The 11,492-nt window shown below is 41.4% G+C and overlaps 1 non-coding gene across 1 annotated transcript; it reads left to right on the top strand.

The window, feature by feature from the left end:
- Nucleotides 1–7,151: 7,151 nt before the first annotated feature.
- Nucleotides 7,152–7,228, top strand: LOC128739012 (U4 spliceosomal RNA). The gene has a single exon (XR_008412157.1). It is a non-coding gene; the product is annotated as a U4 spliceosomal RNA (small nuclear RNA).
- Nucleotides 7,229–11,492: the final 4,264 nt, after the last annotated feature.

Genomic DNA, 11,492 nt, shown 5'->3' with positions numbered 1-11,492 from the left:
TCTTTCCAAGCTATTCCAAGGAATCACGGCTTGAAGCAGGTTATAATGGAAGCCTCGAAAAGGGCCGATCAGAGTCTGACTTAGAAAAAAGTAGCGTTTCTGAAATTTTATGAGAATGTTACGAAGGTCGCGCAGATCCACAGTCCACCAAGGTTTAGCAAAGGCAGAATTGGGCGTTCGATGGATGGACAAGTTTTCTTATGATTTCGTGAAGAGTGCTATAGATTGCAGGACAATATTGCTTTGTTTAGCGATTTGTTGCTTAGTGAAGACATCTAGTTAATAGTCCCCAACCAACCGTTTAGTGTTAATCGCTGTGTTCAGTGTAATCATGCGCACGAAAGTCAGGAATGAGACAATCGTCTCGATCGTTAAATGAGATCAAATAGTCGGTGTTCTCGTTGAGTAATAAAACAAACGGTGCGTGGTGAACGGGCAGCAACGGGATGGAGTGGTGTAACAGAGTCTGTGCGGAAAACGAGGTCCAGAAGTCTGACGTTTGAGTTAACGATGCTGTTGGCCTGCTGTAAGCCCGCTATAAATAGCATTTCGATTATTGCTCTGCTCATGTTCAGTTAACACATTACAGGGATTGATACCGATTAACGAATGTTAGGTGATTTGAACTCGCCTGTTGATAGTATAATGACTTTGATTTGAGAGGTTGAATTGGGTGTGGGCGTGCAGCGGTTCACTCAAGGTTATTGCAGTTAGCCAGAGGCACACTGTAACTTTTTTCAAGTCTTTTTTTACGCCAACTTATACACTACTATCCCGAGAATGAAGACTGGTCAACGGATTGCGATCGTGATGAAAAAGTATATATTAAAGAGTTTATTGCTATCGATGTGTTTATGAAACCATATTTCCATTCGGACGAGAATAATGTAGTCGCAGTGGCTTATTAAAAACCATAATTGAGCAATTTTTGCGCGCAAACCTCTCACATTTTGATAGTACATCGGTAACAAATGGTCGGATGTTTACTTCTCACCAGTGGTGGATGGTAAGCGATTAGAAAATGGATCTAAACTGATATCAAGGGTTTAATGCTACAAGTACCTGCTTGTGGTAACCGTTTTCGGAAATCCCTTCAATTTGCTCGAGCACGGGACTAAGTATGTATCCCTTCAATATGCTCGAGCTAATCACAAAGTATGTATCAAATTTTTATTGTAAGTTTGTGTTAAAAATGGATTGTCGAATGCAAAGATTAGCTATCAATACTTTATTCTATTAGGTATGTCAAATTTACCGCATAAATGAAAGCAATGTAATTTTTTAAGCATCTGCTACCGCAGTTTTAAAAGAGTTGACAAGCAAAACGATATTTTTTCGAATCTCGTATTGTGCTCCTTCTTAAATTCTACTTTAAAATTTTTCAAAGCGATTATTGTTAAAATACAGCAAAACAAAAATATTTTGTTAGACGTCAAACTTGTGTACGGTTCATAGTCGTAAAAACTCATTAAACTTATGCAGGATGATATAACAGTCTATGTGTTCCAAGAAACTTAAAGTTTCCTATCGAGAAAATCCACAGCAGAACCGCTCTGTATAACAAAAGGAACCTCTATTATTCCGAACAACATTGCTCAATTAGAGAACTAGCCCGGAAGATTTCTTCCATGAAATGAATTCTATCCATCGTCTTGTCCTGTGTGCCCTGTCACTGTGTGGTTCGAGCTGGTTTTTTTTGCACTGTGACGTGCATCACATTCCCTTGCCTGCCTGCCCCCCTTGCCCTGTCATTGTAACGTTGCTTTTCAGGTTGGTTGTTATCAACCAGAAATAAAAACAAGCTAAATGCCACCGCCGGTGGTGGCGATGGTGGTGGAGGTTGGAGTCAAGGCAGCAGCAGCAGCACGTTGAAGCACTGTAAGCTCTGCCCTAGTCCCTTTATAATCCGGAATGGGAGATGGATGCTGCTGCAATCGGGTGTTGCATACCTGACAGCACTTAAACCCAAAGGGAATTTACGGTCTTTGTAACGACTGCGAACTCATCGGGTCTTGATGAATGGAGCAACTTCAGTATGAAATAAAAATCTAGTGAAAGCTTCACCCATGAGTTGTGAGAAACGGAAATAATGATATTTCACCGGAAGGATGTATTCAGAAAAGCATAGTTTTTTTATTCGACTGTGCTTCAATAAAATAAAATGGGTAAAAACCGTAAGATGATCGAAGCAATTGTTTGAATTTCAATTACCCAACTAGAGTACAAGGTATAGTACCAACGTGTTCGACCTCGAACTAATCTACAGTAAATTAAATTCTAATCCCTCCCAGGTTAATCAATCTCTCCATAATTATTACATGAACCTCGGCAGCTGTTGCAGTTTGCCTTCACTCTCTTGTCATCCCAGAAGCGATAGAGTAACAAACTTTCCACCACCGCGGCAGTTTCCTGCGGTAATCTTTTCGATAAGGCCGAGTATCCCGAGCTCTCTCTATCCTGTAGAGCGGCACAGCCGGATGCACCCAGCGGGCGATAGCTCGCGTAAAGGTTATTACATAGCTCCGTCGTAACGAAGCAGAAGAAGATCCTCACAGAAGTGCACCACCTGCTCTTCCACGCTTCAAGTCTCCAGCGGCCACGCAACTGTCAGCTCGAATTCAATTATGCATCATCCGACGGCAGAGCGAGCGAAGAGGCATAGCGCGTAAGGAAAATTCTCTACGAGCAGCCCCGGAACTGAACAATGGCCGCTGGGTCGTGCCTTTGCCTATTTTTCATCATTCCTTGTCGTCGATATCATCTCATCGTCATTCTACTTGGGTGAGGGTGGATAAAAGAATCGTCTTTGAGTAGCAAAAAAAACATTCAGGAAAGACGCACGCAACAAGTTGGGCTTGTCTTTCGCCTTCACCAAGGAAACAGGTTTTGCCCGGCGACCGAAACGCGGCAAAATATTGAAATTTTGAAGCTATCAAGTCGTTTTTTTAGTTTACTGATGTAAACAACTGGCGCTAAACATAAAATTAACGTGAGTATATACAAGAGGACTTAAGTTATTTGAAAATTTTTGAAACTAAAAATGCCAAAACATCAAAACAATGTCTCACTGTGATTTCGAAACAGTGAGCCGGCAATTGTTAAATACCATGCTACACTGGAAGTTGCTTAAATTCTTCAAAACCTTCGTTTACTCGCGATTTTATTTATTACAAGTAAATTTATAAGGTAAATATTCGGCTTATGTTCAACAGATTTGACACTCAAGAAGCTGAATAGACTTTTTTTTTAATTATTGCCACATTCTTGTTACAGGATGAATTAACATTTCACTGTTGTTCACCCTATGCGATTTTATTTCCTACCAGGACAACAAAAATGTGTCCCCTTTGAACACTATGATAGCAGTTCAAAGCAACAGTAATTTATTCGACCGGCACCACATCGCATCGGGGCGATTGATCCCGATGACAATCTCCACCTTTATCCTGTGATGATGCATTTGCTGATAGCATATATCCCTTTTCTAAAGCAACCATCGCATAATAATCGAGAATGACGCAACTACCGACGACACGACAGCCTTCAAGCGTACTCACATCATCAAACAGATCCTTTTTTCCGCTGACTAAAGAGTGGGGTTTAGTAGCATCAAGCATTCTCCTGGGACCTTTTCCCTCCGTTCCGGAGTAAGAAGTAGTGTGAATGCTTACCGAAATGCTGCGTGAAAGAATGTGCTGGAATACTGGAATAAAAATGAAGTAATCCGCGTTCACTATTATTAGACCGAGTGATTACTTGCTCGACGCATAAGACCTTGTGGCATAATTGGCACTGTAAAGACATTTTATGAATTACTGGCTGACTCGGCAAACTTCGTAATGCCACAAATTAAAATGTGCTATATATAAATTGTAAATATTATTATTATTTTCAATGTTTCCCCGCAGTAAAGTAGAAAACAACTCCTCCCCAAGGGGTCAGTCCCGGTGAATGCTAACCAATTCACTGCTCTCACGCCGAGGACCCGGGTTCAAATCCCAACCCCACAGAAGTCACGAATGACCCAAGCTGTTAAAGTGACTATAATTTAACAAAAAAAAAACTCCCCCCATAAAGCAGATAGCATTAGAATATACGCCGAAATCGTATTTCACCGAATGTTTTATGAAAGAGTTTAAAATTTCTCGAGTTCGGTTAGTTAACGAGTTATACAGAAATTTCGGTTTCATTTATAAGGGAACCCCCTTCCCAGAGAGGGGAGGGTTCTCAAATAACCACAAAGCGTGTTTTGACTTCAAATAATATTTCATTCATTTGTATGACAACCACTCTTCCAGACGGGGGACGGGCTTCAAGCTACTACAGAAAAAAATCCTTTTTCTAGAAACCCCTCTTGCCAAATTTGGTATCATTTACTTGATTAGTTCTCGAGTTATGCTGCCTATTTCATTTGTAGGAGAGCCAAAAACGTAAAAAACAAGACAAAAATCAACTTCGCGAAAACTATTTTCTCTTCAGGTTTCATGTATTTAGAAAATTTTGGTTACGAAAAGAGACCAATCTTTTGGTTTAGTGGTTTTGGTACACGAAATCTTCTGATCTCTACATGATATCTGTAGAGCAAATAGTTTTCGAAATATTTTTGTCGTAAATTTTTGCGTTTTCTACCACAGTGCAGAAGGGGGAGAGGTCTCGAACTACCATAGAAAAAAATCCTTTCTCAAGAAACTTCCGTTGCGAAATTTGGTTTCATTTGCTTGATTAGTTTTCAAGTTATGCAGAAATTTGTTCATGGGTGCTCACTTTCCAAAGGGGGCGGGGTCTCGAGCCATGATAAGAACCTTCCTTCGCCTCAAAAACCCCTGCATTTAGAATTACACACCGATTGGTTCAGTAGTTTCCGAGTCTATAAGGGTCATACGTACGGACAGACAGAAATTATTTTTTATAGGAATAGATTTGAAATCTTTTTTCAAATTTCCTTTTTTTTAGTTTCAAAAATCGGGAGAAAAAAAGGAAAACGATTAAAAAAAGAGGAAAATGAACAGAAAAAGAGGAAAAACGGAAGAGAAAAGAAAAAAATGAGAGAATAGAAGCAGAAACGATAAACAAAACGAAGAAAATAGGTATAAACTGAGCAGGGAAGGAGAAAAAACGAAATAGACGAGATAGAAAAGGAGGAAAAGAAAAGAAGAAAATACACGAACAGGAGAATTGAGAAACTAAAGCAGGAAAAGGGGAAAATGGAGAAAAACGGTAGACAGAACGCAAACGAAAAATAGAACGTTATAAAAATGGAGGAAATGCAGGACACCACACCGCGGTGCTAGGTGTGGAAACCTCGAGTGCACGAAATGATTGGTTTGACGGGGAATGCCAAGAAGCGATAGAGAGGAAAAAAAGAGTTTGGAAAAACTATCCTAGCATATCCACGAGAGAGAATTTGGCCAAGTATCGACGAGCGAGGAATGAGTTGACCAGGATCCTGAGGAGGAACAAGTGCCAGAAGGAGGACCTCTGTCCGTGAGGAGCTAGAACAACTATTCCAGACTAATGACACCCGCAAGTTTTACGAGAAAGTGAACCAAACTCGCAAGGCCCGCACACCAAAACCTGACATGTGTAGGGACGAGGGAGGGGATCTAATCACAAACGAGCGCGAGGTGGTCGACAGGTGAAAGCAGTTCTTCGATGAGCACCTCAACGGCGTAATAGCAGCAGGAGACGCAATGGAAGTTAACCTCGGAGTACCTACAAACGACAACAGCGTACCGACTCCCGATATCGAAGAAATCCGGCGAGAAATCGGTCTACTTAAGAATAATAGAGCCGCTGGAAAGGACCGACTCCCGGCAGAACTTTACACAAATGGCAAAGAACCGCTAGCAACGGCACTACACTTGCTGATTTCAAGGATTTGGGAAGAAGAGAAACTGCCGGAGGAGTGGATGGAAGGCGTAGTCTGTCCCATCTACAAAAAGGGCGACCGGCTAGACTGCTGTTACTACCGCGGCATTACGCTGGTCAACGCCGCCTACAAGCTGCTCTTCCAGATTTTGTTGGGTCGTCGATTCCCAATAGCAAGAGAATTCGTAGGGCAGTATCAGGCGGGCTTTATGGTGGCCCGTGCTACTACGGATCAAATTTTTACTCTCCGACAAATCCTCCAGAAATGTTGAGAGTACAACGTGCCCACGCATCATATTTTCGTGGATTTCAGAGCAGCATTCGATACCATTGAACGCGAACAGCTATGGCAGATAATGCCACAGAGGAGGAACGATCTTTAGCAAGAGTAGCCAACTCATAGCCTTTGCAGAGGACCTCGACATCATTACTAGAAACCGTAGGAGGCAATCTACGCCAGACTAAAAACGGAGGCTAGGAGGATAGGGTTACAAATTAATGCGTAGAAAACCAAATATATGGTAGGAAGAGGCTCCCGAGAAAGTAATGTTTGCCTCCCACGGACAGTGACTATTGATGGTGATGAACTGGAAGTGGTTGATGAGTTCGTATATTTAGGATCTCTGGTCACCGCCGACAATCACACGAGTAAGGAGATCCAACGACGCATTCAAGCTGGAAGTCGAGTCTATTTTTCTCTCCGCTAGCCGTTTCGATGTAGGAGCATACGCCGCCGCACAAAGCTGACGATGTACAAAACGCTAATAAGACCGGTAGTCCTCTACGGACTTGAGACAGTAACTTTACTTACGGAAGACATACGTGCACTTGCCGTTTTTGAACGAAAGATGTTACGGACTATTTTTGGCGGAGTACAAACGGAAAGCGGAGAGTGGCAGAGACGTATGTATCACGAGCTACATGCACTGCTTGGAAAGATTCCCATCGTACACCTGGCGAAAGTTGGGAGACTACGGTGGGCCGGCCACGTCGTAAGGATGCCGGACGACTGTGTAGTGAAATCCGTTCTCTTCAAGAACCCCACAGGCACCAGGAATAGAGGGGCTCAACGTGCTGGATGGCTCGACCAGGTTGAAGCCGACTTGCGAGTGCCGAGACGCGCAGCGAATTGGCGACGAGTAACCCAGGACCGAATACAATGGAGAGGAATTCTTGATACGGCAAGAACCACCCCGGCTCTCGGGTGAATAACGATGAGCAGGACATAATAAGAAGATTAACATAACAGACGAAAACAAACAAACAGAATAACGAGACAGTTTAGCTTTGCGCAGTGGCGATATCGTAATCAATGAGGTTCTGACAAGGTGCGATAAATGCTAGTTGAAAACTAACTAACGGGACAGAAAACAGAAAGAGCTTGGAATAAAAAAAACGAAAAAGACTAAAAACGGAACATAAAAGAGAAAAACGAGATGAAAATCAGGACTGACAATGGTGAAAAACAGAGCAAGAAAAGAAGAGAAAAAGGAAACAGCGCAACAGCGCACAGAAAACGTCAAGACGAGAGAGAGAGAGAGAGAGAGAGAGAAGTTGAGAAAACGAGATATATGGAGGGAAGAAAGATAGGAAAGCAGAAAAGAAAAAGAAAGAAAACGAGATAGAATGAAACAGAAATCAAGAGAAACCAAAAGAGAAAAGATACTTCTTTATAGGAACAGAAAAAAACAAAAACGATAGAAGAAACCGGGAAAGCAAAAAAAAAGAGGCAAACTGAATATAAAAGTGGAAAGATTTGACAAAATTGAAATGCAAAAGGGAAATGGAATGAAAAAATGAGACAGAAAAACCAAAACAAAGGTTTTGCTTAGCTTAGACTGCTCGTAGTTGCACTTCGTGATTGGCCGAACTAGTATGATTGCACAAAGAACCAATTGAATGGTGCTTGAGAGTAGCATGACATTATCATTGTGCAACTTCTGCTGATTCAATACTTTGAAAATCTATAGCTATAAAAATAAATTTCTGTCTGTCTGTCTGTCTGTATGACCCTTATAGGCTCGGAAACTATCAAATTGATCAGCGTGAAAATTTGAATGCAGAGGTTTTTGAGACCGGAAAATTTTTTTTATGATAGTTCCCCCGCTCTGGAAGGGAGGAGGCAGCTAAATGAATGACGAATTTCTGCATAACTCGATAATTAATCACGCAAATAGAACCAAATTTGGCAAGTGGGAGCTTTTGGAGACAGATGTTTTTCTATGGTGGTTCGAGATCCCTCCCTCCTCTAGAAGAGGGGCCTCCTATACAAATGAAACACAAATGTTATGAAACACAGGATTTTTTTCTATGGTACAAACTGCTATTCAAAACTGCTGGCTCGAACTAAGAACTACGTAATTGTAACGGCTTCGGCGAAAGCTTGTTGTCAAAGTTTTTGCAACAAACGAGTGCAGCGTTAATGAAAAAATGTTCGGATATCCTAGCGTCTCCGTTAACCTTCCTATTCAACTTGTCACTTCAACAACAGAGTTTTCCTGTTACCTGGAAAAAATCCTGCATGTTTCCGGTTTTCAAAAAAGGCGATAAATGCAACGTAATGAACTATAGAGGAATAACGTCCTTGTGTGCGGAGTCAAAGGTTTTCGAGATTATCGTGAAGGATAGATTGTTTGCTGCTTGTCGAAATTATATTAGTACAGTGCAACACGGGTTTTTCCGTGGTCGTTCAGTAGAAACTAATCTTGTAAATTTCGTTTCATTTTGCATTAGAAATATTAGTTGTAAAGCACAAGTAGATACAGTATATACTGATCTTAAAGCCGCATTCGACACCGTTAACCATAAGCTGCTTCTGCATAAACTGAAAAAACTTGGCTGTAGTGAACGGTTTTGTAATTGGCTGGAATCGTATCTTGTAAATAGGCAGCTCTATGTACGAATTCGGAATCACCAATCATCCTCATTTACGAACAAATCAGGTGTGCCACAAGGTAGTAACCTAGGTCCTTTGTTGTTCTCATTATTCATAAATGATGCAGCACTGATCCTTGATCATGGCGGACGTCAATTCTTTGCCGACGATTTAAAAATATACTACGTAATTCGTCAAATTGGAGATTGTATGGAACTTCAAACTATGTTGAATCTATTTACCGACTGGTGTGAGAGGAACCAATTGCTATTAAGCGTGGAAAAATGTTGCGTCATCACTTACCATCGTACAAAAAATCCCATCCGATTTGATTACAGTATCGCCGGTAGCAAACTCAGTAGGGTCGAGCAGGTGAAAGACTTGGGAGTGATACTGGATGAAAAACTATCATTCAGGCCGCACATATCAACGACTATTGAAAAAGCTAGTCGACGACTTGGATTTATATTCAAAATAGCCCGTGAATTTGATGACCCTCTGTGCTTCAAAGCTTTATACTGTTCATTGGTCCGATCAACTTTAGAGTTTGCCAGCGTTGTTTGGTGCCCGCATCAGGCAACTTGGAACATGAGACTAGAAAGCATTCAGCGTAAATTTGTTCGTTATGCCCTGCGAAATCTCCCATGGAACGATCCTCAGAATTTGCCTTCTTACGAAGATCGCTGTCGGTTGTTGGGTATAAAAACGCTAGATCAACGTCGCCGGGCATCACAAGCAGTATTCATTGTAAAGCTAATTACTGCGGAGTATGATGCCCCAGATCTATTATCACAAATCGGATTCTACGCACCTACCAGAGTTTTGCGTCCAAGGACTATGCTTCATGTGGAATTCCAGTCAACCCAGTATGCAGCCTTCTCACCGATTTCATCAATGGTGCGACAGTTTAATCGATATACTGATCTTTTTAATTTTACTGAAACTTCATCTGTGTACCGGCGAAGATTACTAGAAAGTGACTTGTTGTAATGTTTTATGTAAATTGTAATGTATTATGTATAATTGTAATTGTGCAAAATGCAATGTCCTGAAATCAAAAGATGATGGGGTTTTTATGCACATTTGAGGAAGGTCACGTTGTGACCACCTCAAGTGAGCTTTTCCCCATCCACGTGAAACTTCATTTAGACCGATAAGGTCAGATGAATAGAAATAAATAAATAAATAAATAAATAAATAAATAAATAAAGCATGCGATGCTGATCCCTTACAATAAAATACTCCCCCTGAGCCTGAGCACTTCAGCACCACTAGCAAAAACTGAGAATAATAATTTGCTTCCTAAATGATTAGAACAAAATTAAATTTAAATTAAGATCAGTAGTTACTGCGAAACAGTAACAAATTCTTGGCGATTTTTATGAAGACGAAGATAATCACCCATTACTTATTGGTTCACAATACCTGACAATAAAAGCCAGGTACACTGAAACTAATGAAACACTTCAAGAAGTCCCTAAGCTGATATGCATTTCCTCCTACCGACGGAAACACGCTCTTTCTTCTGCTATTTGCTTTATCTAGTTGAAAAACTATCGTTATAAACATATTTGATTATTTTTCTATTTTTTTCATAGTAATTTTGAAACAGAGAAGCAATTTTCTTGGCCTTTTCTATTTTAAACATCTCTTAATAATCTAGAAACCAATTGGTACTACCGTGGTATAGTTATTATCACACCTGATATGTTGCATCAAGCTTAGAAGTCGATTTGTATTCCTGTAGTCTTTCCATAGTCAAGAACTCGTTGAACCAATATACGCTATTACGCAAATTGCCCGTCTCTTCCGCTTCTGCTTGCTGCTACTATAGTACACATGAATGATTTTCACGTGCCATTCAGAATATTGCAGCTTCGATTGGGATCGATATCGGGCCGAAGAGCGTACCGCTGCTGATCCGACCTCAGGGAAAGGGGATGCTGCCGCACTATAGGAGACATACCATTAAACGAGGCCGGACCCCGAATGATGAGGCAGCAGACGGCGAGGGCCCATAATCGTGCATACATATTGCAAATACGAGATGCATACGAATGTGCAGCACCACGAACAAAGGTCCATAGGTACATCCCAGCCAGTCGGAGGGGATGGGGAGTTTGGGGTGCAAACATGGAATGGGAGCTGTTGGCACATTGATCTCAGGCGGACCGGGCCAGGTCAGTTGGCCGAGCAAAATCGTTATTTTCATAATTTTAACAACATGTCAAGCAGATTCTGGCCGTTCGGTTCGAACTGATCTGTGCTGAGCATCAGAGGCTTGTGAGTGTGGGACCGGATCCTGCAAAGCTCCAATCGAATCTAACGGATTGTGTTCAGCATGAATCAGCTTCAGCATGATGATTGTAGCGAGCAATTTGGAAGCCCAGCCGGTCGGTCTCGGTATGTACTAATCAAAATTGCTTACCGTTGCAGCAGTAATGCTTGTTGATTGTAATTCCGACAGTCGATTGAACCGATAATAGCCAGGAAAGACTAGTTAATTTATTTGAAGTGTAAATGTTGGCTATTTGGAATCTGACTACAATTTAGTTGGGGTAATGGATGATTCCCTACGCATGCTGCCTTTTTGTTATCACATGCTAATTTTTCGGGTGGTTACATTCTAATTTCACTCCGACCTTCAACAACACAGACAAAGGATTGATGCTGCCTACGACGATGCGGGCTTGGTGCAAAATATAACCTACCTGACTGCAGCGGAAAACTCACACTGCAATCAACTGGT

The sequence above is a fragment of the Sabethes cyaneus genome, chromosome 2 (genome assembly GCF_943734655.1).
Source record: "Sabethes cyaneus chromosome 2, idSabCyanKW18_F2, whole genome shotgun sequence".
In the NCBI taxonomy this organism is placed as follows: domain Eukaryota; kingdom Metazoa; phylum Arthropoda; class Insecta; order Diptera; family Culicidae; genus Sabethes; species Sabethes cyaneus.
This window is presented reverse-complemented; position numbering and strand designations above follow the sequence as displayed.